The sequence below is a fragment of the Wolffia australiana genome, chromosome 4 (assembly GCF_029677425.1).
Source record: "Wolffia australiana isolate 7733 chromosome 4, ASM2967742v1".
Taxonomy (NCBI): domain Eukaryota; kingdom Viridiplantae; phylum Streptophyta; class Magnoliopsida; order Alismatales; family Araceae; genus Wolffia; species Wolffia australiana.
In genome coordinates, this window is record NC_135838.1 from 16527141 (window position 1) to 16545625 (window position 18485).

General features: G+C 47.7%; 1 long non-coding RNA gene across 5 annotated transcripts in view; it reads left to right on the forward strand.

Moving 5' to 3' along the window:
• The window catches only part of LOC144702107 (uncharacterized), a 28899-nt gene that overhangs the window by 1340 nt on the left and 9074 nt on the right, over positions 1-18485 (forward strand). For 2 of the 5 annotated variants that reach the window (XR_013581187.1, XR_013581186.1), the window contains exons 2-3: positions 2927-3002; positions 3097-3163. This is a non-coding gene — a long non-coding RNA (uncharacterized LOC144702107). Of the gene's footprint in view, positions 1-2926; positions 3003-3096; positions 3164-8728; positions 9204-9268; positions 10049-18485 lie in introns of those variants that run through there. The other 3 variants (XR_013581185.1, XR_013581189.1, XR_013581188.1) reach the window with 3 other exon arrangements.

Genomic DNA, 18485 nt, shown 5'->3' on the forward strand with positions numbered 1-18485 from the left:
ATTTAGATTTAATGAAAAGATTATGATCGATTGAGAACTTCGATGTCCATGGATGAGAAATTTTCTTGATCTCTTCATCTTTCTGTATCACTGAGATCTAAATTGACTATGAGCAAAATCTCGATCTCGAAATTGAGTGCTTCTGATATAGATCGGGAGACTAAGATCTAAAAAATTCTGCTCACGATTGCAACTGATTTTGATTCGGATTTAGATTAAGACTGAGATCTCGAAATTGTCTAAGATCAGAATCCCGATGACGTAGGACGACTATGGGATGGACGATTTAGGGCGGATGACGAGGCTATGGGTAGGAATGGGTATGGGAAAACACAAAACATCCAAATCACAGACGATCGGATTCTAAAACTTAAAAATCTGGTGGTGCAGCTCCGACCCGATCGAGGCGGGGAGGTCTGTCTTCCCCCACGCGGCGATGCTGCCTAAGCAAATAAAATCAATACCAATTCGCGAAGAAAGAAACACTCGAGAAAAGAGAAGAGAGAAAAAAAAGTCTAATTATTCTGGTGGGTGAAAAAACTTCCGAGAAAATACTGACTGGAGACACACCCAACAACACAGGGTTCAGTATACCCTCAGCCCCGTGCGTGCGTGCGTGTAGAGGCTGCTAATTCTGCTGGGTGGGCGCGGCGGCGGCGAACGGGCGCCCGGGCGCGGTCCGGCCCTGGTTGATTGCGGGGCGCCGGCGCGGGCGCGCGGCGGCGCGGGCGCCCGCTGCCGACCGGCGCGCGCGCCGCCGCGCGGGCGGGCCGGCAGGCGCGCGCGGGCGGCGTGCGGGGGCGTACGCGTGGCGGGCGTGCGGTCGCGCGCGGCGGCGGTGGGCGGCTGCGCGCTGCGGCGCAGCGGGCGCGGGCGCGCGGCGCGGCGCGGCGGGGCGGCGCGGCGGCGGCGGCGACGACGGGGCAGCGGCGACGAGAGCGGGGATGAGGAGGCAAGAGGCCAAAAACTCAGAAGAGTTATTAAGAATTACATTTCTAATTATGATTGCCTGACCTTGAAGGCCTTGGAGGAAAGATAAAATATGAAGGAATATAGAAATAAAATAAAAATAAAAAGCATCACGCCAATAAGAAAACGCACACGCAACGCCAAAGGGCAGTTGTGGATCTGCGGCGTCGTCATCTGCCTTTGTGGCGTTGGCGTGCGTGGCGTGGCACGTGGCGTGCGTGCTTGTTGGGTTTTTAGCGTGGACTGACTGACCGTTGACTTGTTGACTTCGTTGACTTCATCTGTGATCCGTAACGCCTGTGGGTTCCGGCCTGCGTTGACCGTAAGGGCACTCGTGTGATGCGTCGCCGCCTACATCACCCGATCTGAGTCAATTTCCAACCAGAATTTTAAATCTCAATTATGATCTCAATTTCTGGTCTCTCGATCAGAATTCAGATCTCAATTTCGAGATCTCAAACTCTATATCGTTTCATCATTTTCAATCAATTTCAAGATCGAGATTCTGTTATCAGTCAATTTCGAGATCTTAGTCTCAGTCTGATATAAAATTTAAATTGATCAGAATTGAGATCATAATTTTCAAAATTGACTGAGATGAAGATTCTGAACACCTTTGAGATTGGTCTCCCAATCCATGCGAATTGATTGACGAAGAGCTTTAAATTGCTTGATGAAGTGACTGATATTGATTGTTGAAGAGATTGACATTGAGAGAAATGTAAAATTGACTGAGATGGGAGACTGAGATCTCAGTCTCCAAATCAGAATTTATATTTGATGAAAAGAATCTGATTGATGGAGAATTTTAATGTCCATCGACGAGAAATAACCTCAATATCTTTAGCTTCTTAATCAATGAGATCTAAATGTGCACCTACTGCTGAAAAGTGCAATTAGCGTACACAATCTGGAACATCATCTAGCTGTTCAGCTTTTCCAATATATATAAGAGCAAACAAATAATTTAATTATTAAATTGTATTTTGGCTTCCTATTGGGAGACAGAGATCTGTGATGGTACATGGTTGATTCAAAGAGAAAACTGACACGTAAATGAAATCTACTCTTGATTTAATGGGGTTGTCTGGATCCTGATGGTAGCCAAGAGGTCGATTTGATCAAAATGGGAGTTACTTGATCAAATCAATCCATTTTTGCAGTAAGAAGAATAGAACATTGTGTGTCTCTATTCAAGGACTTTTATGGGGCAATCGTCGATGTGAACTTAAAAGGGGACGCGTTAAAGCCTATTTGTTGATAGCCTTTGTTGATCAAACATTACGCCCTTGATTGATAAAGAAGATCAATCATTTGGGCTCTCTCGCAGATTGGTCCAAGATGGTTATTGAGATTGGCGTAAATTCTGTGGTTGATGAACAGTTACGAATATGCAACATGCCCATAGGGACCAGGTGAGGCCTGCTCCATCACCTGTCCTCTATGCTGTCACCAAACGAAATGGCCTTCATTTTTTCCTTTCTGCCATCCGTCTACGAGCTTCAGACCTCTATGGTTCATCTGAGTGGCTGAAGCTGAGATATTTCTTACCTCCCAGAATGAGTGCGGCCTTGCTTTCTCTGTCTTATCTCTCCACCTGAAGCTTGCCTTGCAAACAGATCGATTCAAGGGATTGCAATTCCCATGCCATGTTTCCATCATATTATTTTCCTCAGAAATTTTGATTCAGAATTTTATATATGAAATTTCGATCCCAAAATTATCCTAGGAAATTCAGATAGTGATTGAGAACTTTTGTTATTTCCCAAAAATGCTGATTGTTTTTGGAAATTCTGACTATGCGTGGAAATTTTGATTGCCTTTCAGCAATTCTGATTGCTATCCCTAAATTGTACTTGGAAATTCTTATTGTGATATAGATATTCTGGTTTAGGGATCCCTACTTTGTGACTATGCTTCCTAATAATCATTGTGATCCCTAAATCCCTCATTTCAGATTGAGCAATTGATATCCATATTTTCCGACATCATTGGATCAGAGATTGAAGATACCCAATTTCTGAAATTCCAAGGTTTGAGGTCATTCACATTGTATATATAATTTTACAGTCTTCTGTCGATCTCGCTCTTTCTAATTTAGACTTTGTTGTTCGTTCACACCCGAAGTCAACGGCTGGCACGCATTATTCTATCACCCCTGAGGTCTTAAAAAAGAAAGACTACTCAATGGAAGGTATACTTACCTTTTCCTGAATAAATATAGTCATTGGCATAAAAAATGCTAAATATTATTTTAATGCCCATTTTCACCTCTATTGTATGAGCAATAAAATATTATGTTCCATGAATAATTTTGGTATTTCATTTAATACTTTTTTCTTACAGCTAATCTATACTATTATTAATAGATTGGTATACCCATCTGAACTATGATATCAACTGCTATTGAGGGCAACTGTCGGGCCAAAAGAATTGCGTATCGTCGATCGACGGGATGAGCAAATGTGAGGACACTCCTCGCAGCTACACGTAATGTGGCAAATGTTCAACAACATTCTTTCGGAGGCATGAATGCATCATGTGCTTCGTGCCATGCAAAGCTGTGGATACAAGAACGCAAACCTATCTCCAACCAGCGAAATCCAGTGTTCCACTAATGCTGCAAGGACGGCAAAGTCACGTTGACATCGTTTCCCAACTAGTCGTCACTGCTTCTTGAACTGCTCAAGGGTACGACGGAGGAGGCAAAGCACTACCGCAATTTTATTCGAGCTTAAAATTCTGCTTTTGGTTTCACATCAAGCGGTGCAAATTTTGACCGTTCCATCGCCGACAACCATGCCGGTGTGTACACGTATTGAATCCAAGGCGTTGTCTATCATCAGATCTCAAATGCTCTATTGCCCCCTATTGGACAAGCTCCCTCCTTTGCTCAAATCTACATCTACGACACAGACTACCAGACCAAATGCCGAAGCTCAATCTTCCTTGATCTGCATCGAAGCATCCTTGAAAAGATCCACTACTGTCTGACTATGGTCAATCCATTTGTTCATCAATTTCAAGCAAACAACGAAGAAGCACTTCTCACCACATCCACCCAAGAATTTGAGCTACGAGTTGGTGAGCCTTCTATCCCCGATAGACGTTATGATCAACCCACAGGCTCTGAAATTGCAGTTCTTATGCGTGACGGTGGAAAGGAAGGCGATGGAATGCGCAGTATTGTTCTTCGGAAGCGTGGTGGGGGGCTGCAGTTTGTGAATCAGCTAAGCGAAAATTATGATCCGCTCCACGGTGTGCTGTTATTTCCTTATGGTACTCTGGGGTGGAGCTTCCAGCTAAAAGAAAGAATCAAAGTGACACTGAATCAATTTTATGCCTACCACTTCATGGCTAGAGACTCATCAAGAGTGCTTTATCTTTCTGGCCGGCTTTTTTAAGAATATATTGTGGATGCTTACGCCAAGTTTGAAGAGTCTTGCCTTCACTGGATTCGATGCATCCAGGCAACGTTGCGTGCAGGCCTCTACCAAGGGTTGATTGATCAAGTTGCCACCGACGATGTTGATGTGCCTGCGGGGAGGATGATCATTCTCCCACCTTCCTTCTCTAGTGGCCCACGCTACATGCAAGGGGTTGTACTAGGATGCTATGGCCATCGTACAAAAGATGAGAAAGCCAGATTTATTTATCACGATGACTTGCAACCCAAAATGGCCCGACATCACGGAAGCTCTACTACCTGGCCAGAAGTTACAAGATCGATTCGACCTCTGTCGTCGTGTTTTCTGGTTGGAAATGAAGGAGCTCCTCCATTTGATAATCGACAAAGAAATATTCGGCAAAGTAAATGGTCGAGTGTATGTTGTCGAGTTTCAGAAGCATGGTCTCCCACATGCACACATGCTATGGGTACTGGATGCTCCGTACAAGCTAAAGAACCTAGAAGACATCGATAAGATAGTGTGTGCTGAACTACCAGATCTCATCAACAAAGAGTTGTTTGACTGTGTGGCAACACATATGATTGATGGCCCTTGCGGTTCTACAAACCCAAGATGCCCGTGTATGAAGGAAGGGAAGTGTTTCAAGAAGTTCCTCATGGAGTTCATCGGCTCGACACAAGTAAACAATGATGGGTACCTCTCTACCTACATCGCAATAATGGTCGCGTCATTCAGAAGGGTTCACATCTCATTGATAATCGCTGGGTTGTTCCGTACAACAAGTATTTGTGTAAAGTGTTCAACTTCCATATCAACGTGGAAATCTGCTCTTCCATCCAGTCGGTGAAGTACTTGTACAAGTATGTCTACAAGGACCATGATCGCATTCAACCAAGAGTTTCTTCACAATACGCTCCTATAGACTTTGCCATCGCCGGTACAGCTCCAAACTCTTCATCACGTGATGAAGCCCAATAGTATCTTGACACCCGATACGTATCTGCACCAGAATCTTTTTGGCGTATCTACGAGTCCAACATGCAAAAAATGTATCCAACTGTGTATGGGGTCTAAGTTCATGACGCGAATACGCAATCTATGGTGTACGCAGAAGGTGAACCGGTCAGTGAAGTCATGGACAGATCAGAGCGCACACCTCTCACAGAGTGGATGCGATACAACATGGAGCATCCGCGAGATGAAGTAGCCAAATAGACACTGTACTGTGACTTCCCGTCTTATTATACATGGAACGACTCCACTAGGCGTTGGTCACAACTTCAATGACTGTAGTGTATCGGAAGGGTGCACTTTGTGTGCACTCGCGACAGTACGTGATACTGCTTCCGGTTGATGCTTCATCATGTTCCAGAAGCAACGGGTTACGAAGCTTTGTGCACCGTTGATGATGTTGTCTATGACACGTATCAAAGAGCTGCTGCTGCTGCTGTGTGTGGCCTAGCTAAAGATGAGTTCGACAACGATCGTGCATTGGCATCAGGCGTTGCTTCTCCCCGTTAACTTTGCGAGCTCTTTGTGATGATGCAACTCTAGTGTGAAATCTCCCAACCAGTCATGCTTTTCGAAAAATACCTTGAAGCCATGTCGGAGGACATCCGTTTCGAAAACAGCGCCTCACAAGTGACTAACCAGATACAACAAAAAGTGTTGAGCGCACTCGAGTTAATCCTCTACCACAATGGATCTTCACTCGTAGCATTCCCAGGGTTGCCCCAAAGCATCGAACTTCAACCGATAGGTATAGTATGCAGGCCAAGCCATGAAAACAACATCCTGAATGCAATCCTCGCTGTAGAACACCTACAAGGTATGCTAAATCAAGAACAAAGACAACTTTATGCTCAGCATTGGAAGCGATAGAATCGATGGAACGTGCAAAGGAAGCCAAAGTCTTCTTTGTTGACGGGCTTGGTGGATCTGGTAAGACGTTTCTCTACTCGGCTCTTCTCGCAAAGATGAAGGCCTCTCGCCTCACTGCCATATCGACTGCAAGATTCCAATTCCACATTCAAGATGCCTATTCCTGTCACTCACATCTCAACGTGTGGCTTCTCACCTGACTCGATGATCGGCTGCCAAATTCATTCAGCAAGTATTATAATTGTGGACGAAGCTCAAATGATGCATCGCCACGTTTACGAGACACTCGATCGATCAATTCATGATGTGATGAAGAATACCGATGCAACTTTGGAAAATGTTCCTTTTGGCGGCATGGTTGTGTGATGGGAGGCGACTTCAGACAAATGCTTCCATTCATAAAGAAAGGCTCGCTCTCAATGATCATCAATTCGTCCCTTAACCAAAGCAATGTATGGCGCCATTGCTCTGTTTTTTTGCTCAGAATCAATGTCAGCATTTCACCCGACCAACAAGTGTGGAGCGAGTTCTTACTTACCGTCGGAGAAGGACGTGTTGGCCCTGATGTCTATCTTCCAGCTGAGATTCAGCGCGTCTCCTCTCTGTCTGATCTTACTGCCCAAGTTTATGGTACCTTTAAAGATGGCTCAAATCAGCTATTAGCAAAGACAATTTTGACACCTCTGAATGATGATGTGGTAAAGGTCAACAACATGGTGCTCGACGTCGTTCCAGGTGAAGCGATGAAGTACATCAGCTTTGATGCAATCCCTCCTGGCAAAGTCAACAACGAATCCCTCTACCCAACCGAGTTTCTGAACACAATTGATGATGCGACAATGCCGCTCCACAAGCTCCGACTCAAGATCAGCTGCATCGTGATCCTTCTCCGAAACTTGAACACAGTGCAAGGTCTATGCAACAGGACTAGGTTTCAAGTGGATGGTTTCTTCGCAACAATGCTGCAAGCCACATTCGTTAGCCAAGGGAATTTCTATGGTGAAGTTCATCTCCTACCATGGATTGCGCTCTACCCATCGCAATCGAGGCTTCCGTTTCGATTCAAGCGCCTTTTGTTCCCAATTCAACTGTCCTTCACGATAACAATTAACAAATCCCAAGGACAGACTCTCGACACGATGGGGTTATATCTAACAAACCCACTTTTCACATACGGCCAACTCTACGTTTCTCTCTCAAGGACGCGGATCAGTCCAGTAGGAATCGTGTTCTGCGATGGCGGTACGAATAACCTGCATGTGACTAACGTTGTTTACATAGAGGTTTTCCATTAGGGGATGTTGAGTCGAAGATCGTAGAAGATGAGCTTCTACGTTCTTAGGTACAACCTCAAACTCTCTCTCCACCTTCTCATCACCACAATCTTCCAAAAATAAGATCCATCTTGATTTCAGCTTGCAGGAACCGTTCCCTCTTCCGCGCTCCATTAAAATGATGATGATCATCATCATCAACGTAGATATCATTGTCGACATCATCATCACCATTGTCATGGCAAAAGATCCATCCCAAGAAAGAGGGTTAGGCCAAGGAGTTCTTCACCCTTACAAGCCAACACAGAGTTGGAATCCTTTTCATCATATGGATGAGAGACAACATGAGAATGAATCTTTGCGATCTGAGCTTCTCTGTTGTCGCAATGCAACACCATGGGCTTCCTGGGCAACAAGACATGCAAGTTCTAACTTACGTTTTCCCCCTCCTCTCTCTCTCTATATATAAAATCTCCTATTTGCCTACCAAGGCGCATCTTAGTTAGCTTCTTTCTTCAGACTAAGAGCTTCTGCTTCGTCCAATGCCATCAGTTGTCCGTCGGGGTCGTAGGAGACAATTTGTAGTGAAACTGCATCGCCGCCAAGATGCTGCCTGCATCTCAATATTTACGCCTACCATCTATGGTACACACTAAATCTCTCTATCTTTCTTCTTGTCGCAAAAATTCCCAAAAGGTGACATCCCTTTAAATTCAGCATCTAGGAAGCCGTTCTACCATCCGCGCTTCACTGAACCAAACACCATCATCATCATCATCATCTTCAGGGAAAAATTGTTAACTTTAAAGATGGCCAAGACTATAAGTTATTCATCATGGTGGCCAACTAATGGTGGAATCCTCTTGATGTGTGGGTGAGAGGAAGCCTGCGGAATTATCTCCGCCATCTAAGATTCTCCACCTTCCCAATGCGACACTAATCTTTCTTCATATGAACAACTTCAGCTTCATCCTCTGCTATTTTTTGTCCAGCGAACCACCATAGCTGAGGAAACAATGTTGCAACCGCGTCACTAACAAAACAGACATGCATCTTGATATTTAAGTACCAAGACCCTCTCTCGAACCTGTAGCCAAGGAAACCCCTCGACCACAAATGAGAAACATTCTCTATATCAAGACACTAAGTACACAATATACATAGTGTAATATTATACTATACTTTATTTTGAAGTGCTTTATGTACATTGGCGAAGGCGGAGGCGATGAGCCACGATGGCAGAGACCAAATGAGCAAATTGTCACACAGTGACCAGGTTAGGTTTTCTCAGCCACCCGTCGTCGTGTTTACTTTTCCTTTCTGTCAGTGTCTACAATCTTGAGATCTGTGTGGTTTGTCTGAGAAGCTAAATAGAATTGTTTTATCTCCAATAATGAAAACAGCCCCGCTTTCTATCACCTCTCTCTCCACCCCAAGCGAGCATTGCGTGCGGGCCCCACTAGTCTATACTACTATAATAGGAGTTGGTGTACCCTTCTGGCATCTGATCGGCTGAAAAGGGGTTAGAGAGAAGAGAGAGAGTGAGAGAGAAGAGAGAGAAGAGAGAGAATAAGAGAGAGAGAGAGTTGAAAAATGGTTGAGAACGTCGATAGTTGTTTCGAGAAAATCTGATACATACTGAGAGTAAAAAAATGGTTGAGAAAGTAAATGGTTGCTCCGTGTTTATTCGCGTTTCATCATGATCTATCGATCAGAATCTTTTCATATATATAGGGACGTGCTTCGTGTCATGCCAAGGGGCAGTTATTGATCTGCCGTTGGCGACATGTCATGATGCGCGAAGGAGCGTGCGTGCGTGGAGACGTGCGTAGCGGAGTCGGTTGCGGCATGTCCATAATGGAGGCATTGACATCGGTTGATTGTGGTCGTGTGTCCGTAGCGGAGACGTTGACTTTGGATTATGGTGGCGGCGCGTTTGGTGTCGATGCATTTGCGTCCACGCCACCATGGCGAGGTGTCAACATCGGTAGGGGACTCTGGTGACGGGTTCTCGCACGATAAGATGTCGTTCACACGCTCATGCAAGGCACCGATAACATCTAGCCGTGGTGTAACTTGACGGCTCAGCGTGGCGGCGGGCTTGATGGCCACGTAAACGGGGTGGAGCGGTTGGGCACGGCGTCGTAGGGCGATAGCGCGGCTGACGGGGACCATCCAGGTGATGCCGGGATGGGACGAGTCCAACCACGCTGGGCTGCTTGCGGCGATGCTTGCCATCCAGGATTTAAGTACTCCGCGTAAGCATTTTCTATTTTCGTATTTTATTTTGTTGTAATTTTCGTTTTCGGATTTACAGACTGGGCTGGTGTTTTGGGCCTCGTCCATGTTATGTTTTTTTTTCGTTCGCTTGTAACCGTTGAGTAGAGGCTGAACCACGTCTCGTGACGGTTCATCCTCTACACGACATCAATTGGCACCTATCCTCACCATATAAGGGGATAGCATACCCAAGTGAAGACAGGCATTTGTTGAAGTGAAAAGTGTGTTCTTCTACCTAGTGTTCGAGAGGTAGTGTTAGATAGGAATTAGAGTGTAGGGAGAAGTGGCTATACTCATCCATGTCGAGACTACTCCGTGGATTAGAGCCCCATGTTCTCACGCCGAAACTACTCCATGAGACGTCGGCAATCACCCTCGTCGAGACTGCTCTGAGGTTGCATTTAAAACAAATCAAGATCGTCATCTCTTGGAGACATCAACGCTTCCTCATCGAGACTACTCCGGGTCAGCCTTGAAGATTCAAGATTTGCCGCTGTTGGGGTGCTGTCGTCAGCATTTCCTCATCGAGACTACTCCGAGGATGTGTCGCCGTCGTCATCAGCCAAGATCGTCGTCACCGCAAACCAGAACTCTCCAAGAACCAAGATTTATCCGCCTTTTTTGAAGAATTCCTGGAGCAGTTACATTCAAGAACCTTGAGTTCTTGAATCACCACCGCACGCCCTGCCCGCTGCACGCCCAGCCGCCGCCGCGCGCATGCTACCTGCCCGCGCGTCTGGCTCCACCGCCCGTGCGCCCGACTCCGCCCTCGCCCTCCCAACGTCCGCACGCCGGTCCCGCGTTCCACGCGCCGGCCACACCCATGCACCAATCCTCCGTCTCGCACCACCCAGCGCGCACGCGCGCCGCCCACGCCCGCGCACCGGTCCCCGTGCCGTCCCGTGCACGTGGGTGCCGATATAGCGCACCGAGGCATCCCGCGCACATGCGCCGGCAATGCCCATGCGCGCGACCGAGAGGGACGGCCCGTGGGCGTCCAGCACCGCGCGTCTGTCCACCACCCCGCGGCGCTCCGCGCACACACACGCCGTCTGATGCCCGCGCGCCTCGTGCATCTCGTCCATCTGTGGCCACTCGTTCTTCCCTCGCGCCAACCCCAGTTGCGTCATCCCTCCGCCGACATCGTGCAAACACGGAGCCACGTTGACGACCATCTCACTTCGAGCACTGCCTCGTACTGTGCACAACATTAACTAGGTACCTTCTCGTCTCCCCTCCATTATTTCCCAGTATTATTACTTGCTGTAGTGATGTCATTCCCTATCAATTCCTCTGCTTAAAATACCACGAAATTGCTATAAGATAGCCACTGTGTCAAGAGATAGGATTTCTTCTGGAGACGATTACTCGTTAATCCTTAGACGTTGAACAACCCAGGGGCGTCACACGCCCCTAACTCGTAGGTGTCTAGCTGGTCCTGATGGGTCATTGGGAGTCTAATCCAATCAAAATCGTCTCAGTGAACGTCGTTGATCATCGATCCCTGTTTGTAGTCGTCCATTATTGCTTGTCAAGGGGTTTCACACCGGCATTCATTTCATCTAATTAGCTACTAAGTCACCCTTATCTTTACTGTGACATAATTCAAGCCGTCCAATCCCGGCACGATCATCGTATTACATTAGCGGCGTGCTGAAGAGGTGCAATGTGGCGACCTCGCGAGGGGCGATGGCAGCACGCAGGGGCGGCGCTATGGCAGTGGATGGCGCGGGACGTGGCGGGAGGGGCCGGCGGCGACTTGGAGTGGTGGCGGCCGGCTGACGTCCTCCTTCTCTTCCCTTTTCTGGTCTTCTTCTTTTTCCTCCCTTTCTTCTCCTCTTGGGTTGTAACCCTAATTCTTCAACAAAGACACTTCTTTCAAAATTCACTGAGAGGTTAAGAGTTTAGGGCATCCCTTCTTCCCTTATATAAGGGGAGGAATGGATAGCCCTTAGACCAAAAGACAAACACAAAAAAACAACGATGACTTACGACCTGAGGAAATCAAAACGAAGGGGAAGAACAAGGAAACGTTGACGAAGGGGGGGAGAGGAGATCCTTATAAGGACCAACCTCCCTCATTACACATGACCACGACAGGTTTTAAAATGATGAACAATAAAGACCAAAACCAAAATGACAAACGAAATGAAGATGTAAAGACGATGATAAAGTGCCCTTTACCCAGTGCATTTGAATCCGGGCATGCATACTGTCGCCTTGGCTTGCTGAGCAGGTTGAACACGTACGGCTGGTGGTGTCGGGGGTGACAGTGACGTCTCTGAAGATGTTTGCGGGCTGCAGCTGGTGCTGCGCCATCATATATGTAGGCCAATCTTGCATCATACACTTAGTGAATTTATTTTCAAGAATTGAAGTTTTCTTCTTCAGATTTGCCCTACCCTCTACCCCTTCCAAGTTGCCGCCGCCGCCACCTTTAAAGATCGTCATCGCCCATCTCCGAACATTGCACACGATTGCCTGTGCAGGTAGCCCGCATGCGCATCCCACCAACCGCATGGATCGCTCGCTTGTAAGTGGCCGCCCGCACACGCCGGCAGTCCCACCTGCATGCATACCGCTGCCCACGCAGGCCGCTGCCCGCGCAGGATCACCCGCGTGCAGGATGTTGCCCACGCAGGCTGGATGCAGGATGTGCACCGACCATCGCCTACGCAAGCAGCCGCCCGTGCCGGCCTGCCCGCGCACAGGCCGCCGCCCACGCCAGCTGCCCATTTGTGTGCAGACCGCCGCTCATGTTGGCCGCTGCCAACGCTGGCCATCGCCCCACAGGCCTGGCCACGCACAGGTCACTGATCACGTAGGCCGCAACCCGCGCAGGCCACGCGCCCGTGCACCAGGCCGTCCACCCTCGCAGGACGCCACCCTCACAGGCAGCCCGCGGGTGCAGATTGCTGCCCGCCCGCTTCCACATCCTCGCCGCTCGTCCGTGCCCCACGCTCGTATCATCGCCAAACTTCGTGCTCTTCATCAACGCCTTGAGAATTCCCCGCATCATCGGCATGCACTAATCTACTGATGAGGTACTTCGACACTCTTTGGTGTGCCGTGTTCTTCGTCCCGTGTTCCTCAAGAGTTCATCTGCCGCTGTCGGGTTTGGTTTGGATTTGGGATCTTTACGCGACTAGCAAAATTTGATTTTGAATCTTCTAGCGAGTGATTGTTCGAATTTATTGATTTTGGTGCTTGGCATCACCGCGGTGGTTGAAGACAATACTCCAGCTCTCCAAGAGGAAAGGGGCTGCAACATCACTATTTCATCAGATTTAATTCCTCGGATTCGATCGTGTGATTTGTAGTCTGGTTTTATCCTACCCGTTCCCTAGTCGTCCTAGTGTCAGCATCCGTCATCAACCCCTCCCCGTCTCCTCTAGTCATCCTACATTAAATTGGTATCAGAGCCTAACTTGTGTTAGCCTACCTACTCCGTAGTCGTAGATGTCATTCATCTTCATCACATCTTCCATGAAAACTGGTCTTTGCTCCAATGAATGAACCATCCCTAGATAGTCATGAGGTTTCTATTCCTATCTATGATTCGTCTCCACCCGCTCCACCATCCTCCTCTCATGGGGATGTAGATCGCATGTTTGACGCTGTCCAGAATGGTTTTCATGACGTAAACACATGTTTGACGCTGTCCAGAATGGTTTTCATGACGTAAACACATGATTGACCAACATGGACAACCGTCTAACCAAATCTAACGATGCGGTTAGTGCGCGAACTTACCAATTAGAGAATCGAGGTGGTGATAGGCAGCGCTGTGATCGCGAAGATTAACCACACCCGCCTAAACCTAGACCTTGGGATCACAATAGAAATCATCACGAACCTGATGATCCCTATCGACCCCAGAATAGACCCAGAGGACATAATCAGAATCGTCCCGAGCAAGATGATCTGATTCTTCATGAGGCTAGAACACCAGGCCACGATAGAAATTGTCGAGACAATTTCTATCCACCTAAGCATAGAACCCTAGGCCGTGATAGGAATCGTCCTCCGCGGAACGATCCTATTCACCTGCGGTTAGAAACCCAATACAAGATGGAAATCGTCCCCCCAAGATGATTACTATCTACAGGAGAATAGGATCCCAGATCGTGATATGAATCATCCCCCGTGGAATGATCATTATCTGCCAGACGATAGGCGCCGAGGTTGGAATGGGAATAGTTTAAAACTAGAGGATCGCTATTCTCCCAAGGATCTGGCGCCACCTAGCGATCACCGACGTCTAGATCACGACAGTCATTGGCAATAGATTCAAAGGAGTGTCAAAGTCAATGTTCCATATTAATGAGGGATCTAGGGACCCTAAAGAATATCTAGATTGGGAGTCTGAACTCAATAATTATTTCAAATGGTACGATATGCTCGAGTGGCAGAAAGTTCAGTATGTCGAAATGAATTTAGGGGGTCAAGCCAAAATTTTATGGGAGAACCTTGAATTTTCAATCTATAATCGACGAGAGGCACCTATAGACGTGTGGCCCCAAATGAAAGACAAATTGCATGACAAATATGTCGCCATTGCATATTTGGATAATCTCCTGGATCAGTGGCATAAGTTACAACAGGGTTGGCACCCTGTATTCGACTACATTACTCAATTTGAGGTATTTTATATGAGATGTCGAGTTGAGGAGACCTTGAGCTATGCTAAACCTAATACAACAATCATGTCGTTAGTGGCCCCCTAGCCCTTACCGATCGTGCTCATTCCTCCTACTCCAACAGATTAGCTCTGCGTAACCCACCTTTAGCTCTCCTAGCACCGATGCCCACTCCAAATCGCACATCCACCAAACACCGTGTTTTTGCCCCCACACCACAATCATCCGCTCCGATAAACCCTAATTCCCGTACCTCCTCTTCCCTTGACTCCACCGCGAGAGCTCCGCCTCAACGCAATCTAGTACAAATCGATCCGTCTGGCATGACTTGGTTTAAGTGCCAAGGACGTGATCATAGAGCCTCCCAATGCCCCTCGCGAGCCCGACATATAGGTCAAGAATCTATTGATATTGAACCTACCGTAGAAGAGCCACCTATAGACGAAGAAGAGCATAGGGTAGATAATTACGTCGTAGATGAGTTCATGCACGAAGATGGTTTGGTGAGCTTCATAGGTATCACTAACTGCCCACCATCCCGTCATCGAAGTGATCCATCTGGATCAGTTAGAGGAATTGTTCGATAAAATTTTACCCAACCATCCATTGATGATTCTACATTGAGGACGTCCATATTCTACACTTACTTTAAGATTGGTGATAAGCTGTGCAAGATGATCGTAGATAGTTGTGGTTATATCAACGCTGTCTCTGATGTTATTGATGGAAATATATGTGGCCGGCAAGCCAATCACACATTCCACATCTCGTTCCATATTCATTAATAGAACATATTCATTATAATGCACGTGTGATGCGTATAATGAAGTCCATGAATACATGATCGGATTTAGTGAATTACAATGAGATCGTAATACAGAGATTGCTAGTCTTTAAGCATGTGTTCTAAACATTCCTATTCAAAGGATACGCGAGAAGGACATCGAAGTATCCAGATAGAATACCACTATCTAGCCTCACTCATATGATGAGTATGGCCGGTCCCGTAGCCATTAGTGTGGCGACACTAAGGATAGATAGTGGGTGCTCTTTAGTGGAAAGAGTTCACTGAATTGATCCGTACGAATCCCTGAATGGTATTATACTGAACTATCAATCAGGTTGATTCACATCACGGTTGTGTAAGTGGTCCTTACACCTGAGACACCAAAGACGTCTTGTGGACGGGCGGTTGCACTTTGGATAGGGCCAAACAGTCTCTAATCATGGGATTCTAAACGATCTTAGTTCAGGTGCATCAAGAAGTACAAGAAGATGATTGAGTGGTCAAGATGGGATCGTCCACCCTCAGTATAAGAGGTGACAGCTCAAGGAAGACGATGCAATGAAGTCCTTGGCCAAGGCAGTGAAATATCAGAGAAGAGTTCTCCGATGATTTCCAAATGCATCAGTACTAACTCAGATGACCGATTAGGGGTTGACAGTTGACCATAACCTAAGTCGTCCAAGGCGCATCAAGTGGATGAAGGATTATACATATACGGTAACCGATGATGAACAGGTTCCATGAGTAAGTCGATACACACTCCTTTGTATCTTTTAGGACACGAGGTGTAGCTTGGCACCCCACGTGTCGGAGTCTTGACCTATCGATTGGGTTAAATCGATCTGACATTAATTAATCTATATGATGATATAGTTAATTAATTTGGAAGGCCAATAAAGCTTATTGGGCTGCTGGAGTCGTTAACTAGACTGATACATGGGCCTAGAGGGTCACACGCAAATGGTCTTTTGGACGTTGGAAGATATTCTTAAGTTTTGGGGGTTTTTATGAAAAATACCCACTTAGTATAAATAGGAGAAGTTCCTAAACGAAATTCACCCAGGCCGGAATTGTTTAGGGGCCTTTCCCCTTCTTCTCCACTCTCCCCACACCCCCTCTCCATCCCTGATGTGATCAGGATGACGTAACGACGCTGATGGAGAAAGAACGGGGCTCGTCAATGAGAAGGGGGAGATTCGATGCGCCGAGGACCGCGTGGATACGTCTAGAGGCTGCACACTTGAGCAGCTCGACTCCTCTCACTCCGGGATTGAAGAAATCACGAATGAGATTCATGCAAGGTACTTCATTTTAATGGTTTTTGTCGATGCCGTTCGATTCGCAAAAGACTTCCGCTACACATCATTTTAATTTATTTGTCCAAGTCAAGGCCTATAGAACCCAACAGTTATGACTTTATGTTTGGGATTACGGTTGATTGACCATCCTCTTCCCTTTTATGTATCATGGATCTATGCCACATCGATCCCTGTGAAGAATCAATGTCTCCTTCCTCTCAAAGTCCAATCATACGAGGAAGACGTATTGTGTGATGTGCTCCCCATGAAAGTCGGAAGCATTATCCTTGGTGACGTAGGACGACTAAGGAATGGATGACTGGACTACCGGGAAGGTTATAGATGGATGAATGGTGGTGGATGGGTTGGGTACAGGAGGGATAAAACAGCCCACAAAAATACACGAATTCACGTCACGAGGAAAACTCACGAAGGAGAGAGATTTTGGGAATTCTAAATCAAATCAAATCTGTTGGCGGTGGAGAATTCTCGCAGAATACTGGACGAAGAACACGGCGACACCAAATAGTTCAAGCGTACCTCGGCATCGTAGTATGTGAAGAGGCTGCGGGGAATTCCGATTCGTGACAAGACTAGACGATTCCGGGCGTTGACCGACCCACTAGACGAGAAGATTTGGGCATTCTGGGCATTGAGCGGCCCTGGCAATGAGACGTTTCGTGCTTTAGTGGTCAAAGTGCGTGGGCGTGGGGCGTCATTGGCGGGATGATTGATGTGCATTACGACGGTATGTGTCGTGGTAAGAAGCTTCAAGGGCATCCAGAAGCGCGGGTGAAGGGCATGCTGCGTGCGCGGGCGGCCTTGGGGGCGGATGGCCTAGGGCGGCCCTAGGTGGGCGGCCTGGGGCGATCCCTGGGCAGGCGGCCTGGGGTGGCATAGGGCTGCCCTAGGCAGGCAGTCAAGGGCAGCCTAGGGCGACCCTACGCGGGCAGCCTGGGTGGCCTTGGGCGGCCGTAGGAGGGTGGACTAGGGCGGCCCTGCGTGGGCGGCCTGGGGCAGCCCTGGGCGGCGGCCTGGAGTGGCTCTAGGCGGGCGGCCTGGGGCGGCCTTGGGCGGCCTGGGGCGGCCTTGGGCGGCCTTGCATGGGCGGCTTGGGGCGGTCTTGGGCGCGCGGCCTGGGGCGGCCTTGGGTGGCCCTACGTGGGCTGCCTGGGGTGGTCCTGGGCGGGCGGCGACGACGAGAAGGGAGTAGAGGTAGCTAGCGATGCGAGGTAGTGACGGCAGCGGCGGCGGTGGAGATCAGAGATAGCGAGGAGGAGGGTAGGGTTGGGGCAAGTACTCCAAGAAGAGAAAGATAACTCAATTTTTGAAATAAACTTGCCTAACTGTTTCTTGACACAATGGCCTATACATATAGGACTTGGAGGAAAGAGAAAATACAACTTAAAGATGAGAAGTTAATGACGAGAAATTAAAGACGAGACGTGCTTCATGTCATACCAAGGGGCAATTGTTGATCTGCCGTCAGGGATGTGTCATGATGCGCGAAGGGGCGTGCGTGAATGGAGATGTGCGTAGCGGAGACGGTACCGGCATGTCCGTAGCGGGAGTGTTGACGTCGGTTGACTGTGGTGGCGTAAACGTGGCGGAGATGTTGACTTTGGTTGACCGTGGCGACGCGTTCGATGGTGATGTGTTGGCGTCCTCGCCATCACTTGGTCACCCATGGTTGTACGATAATGATGTACACGTTATCGATAGGAGTAACATTTGCTCATTCATCTACTAGGGTAAGAAAATTACATAGAACCCATACACACACAACCCGTAGAAACCTTCACCGAAATCTACATCCTTAGGTCTATGCATTCTCAACGGGCGCCAATTTCAAAAAGAGATAGATAGTGAGATCTATTTGTCTAGCTATGATTCCCGATCATTCCTCTGAAAATTCCACACCCCCACCACCGGAGAATGCCCTATTA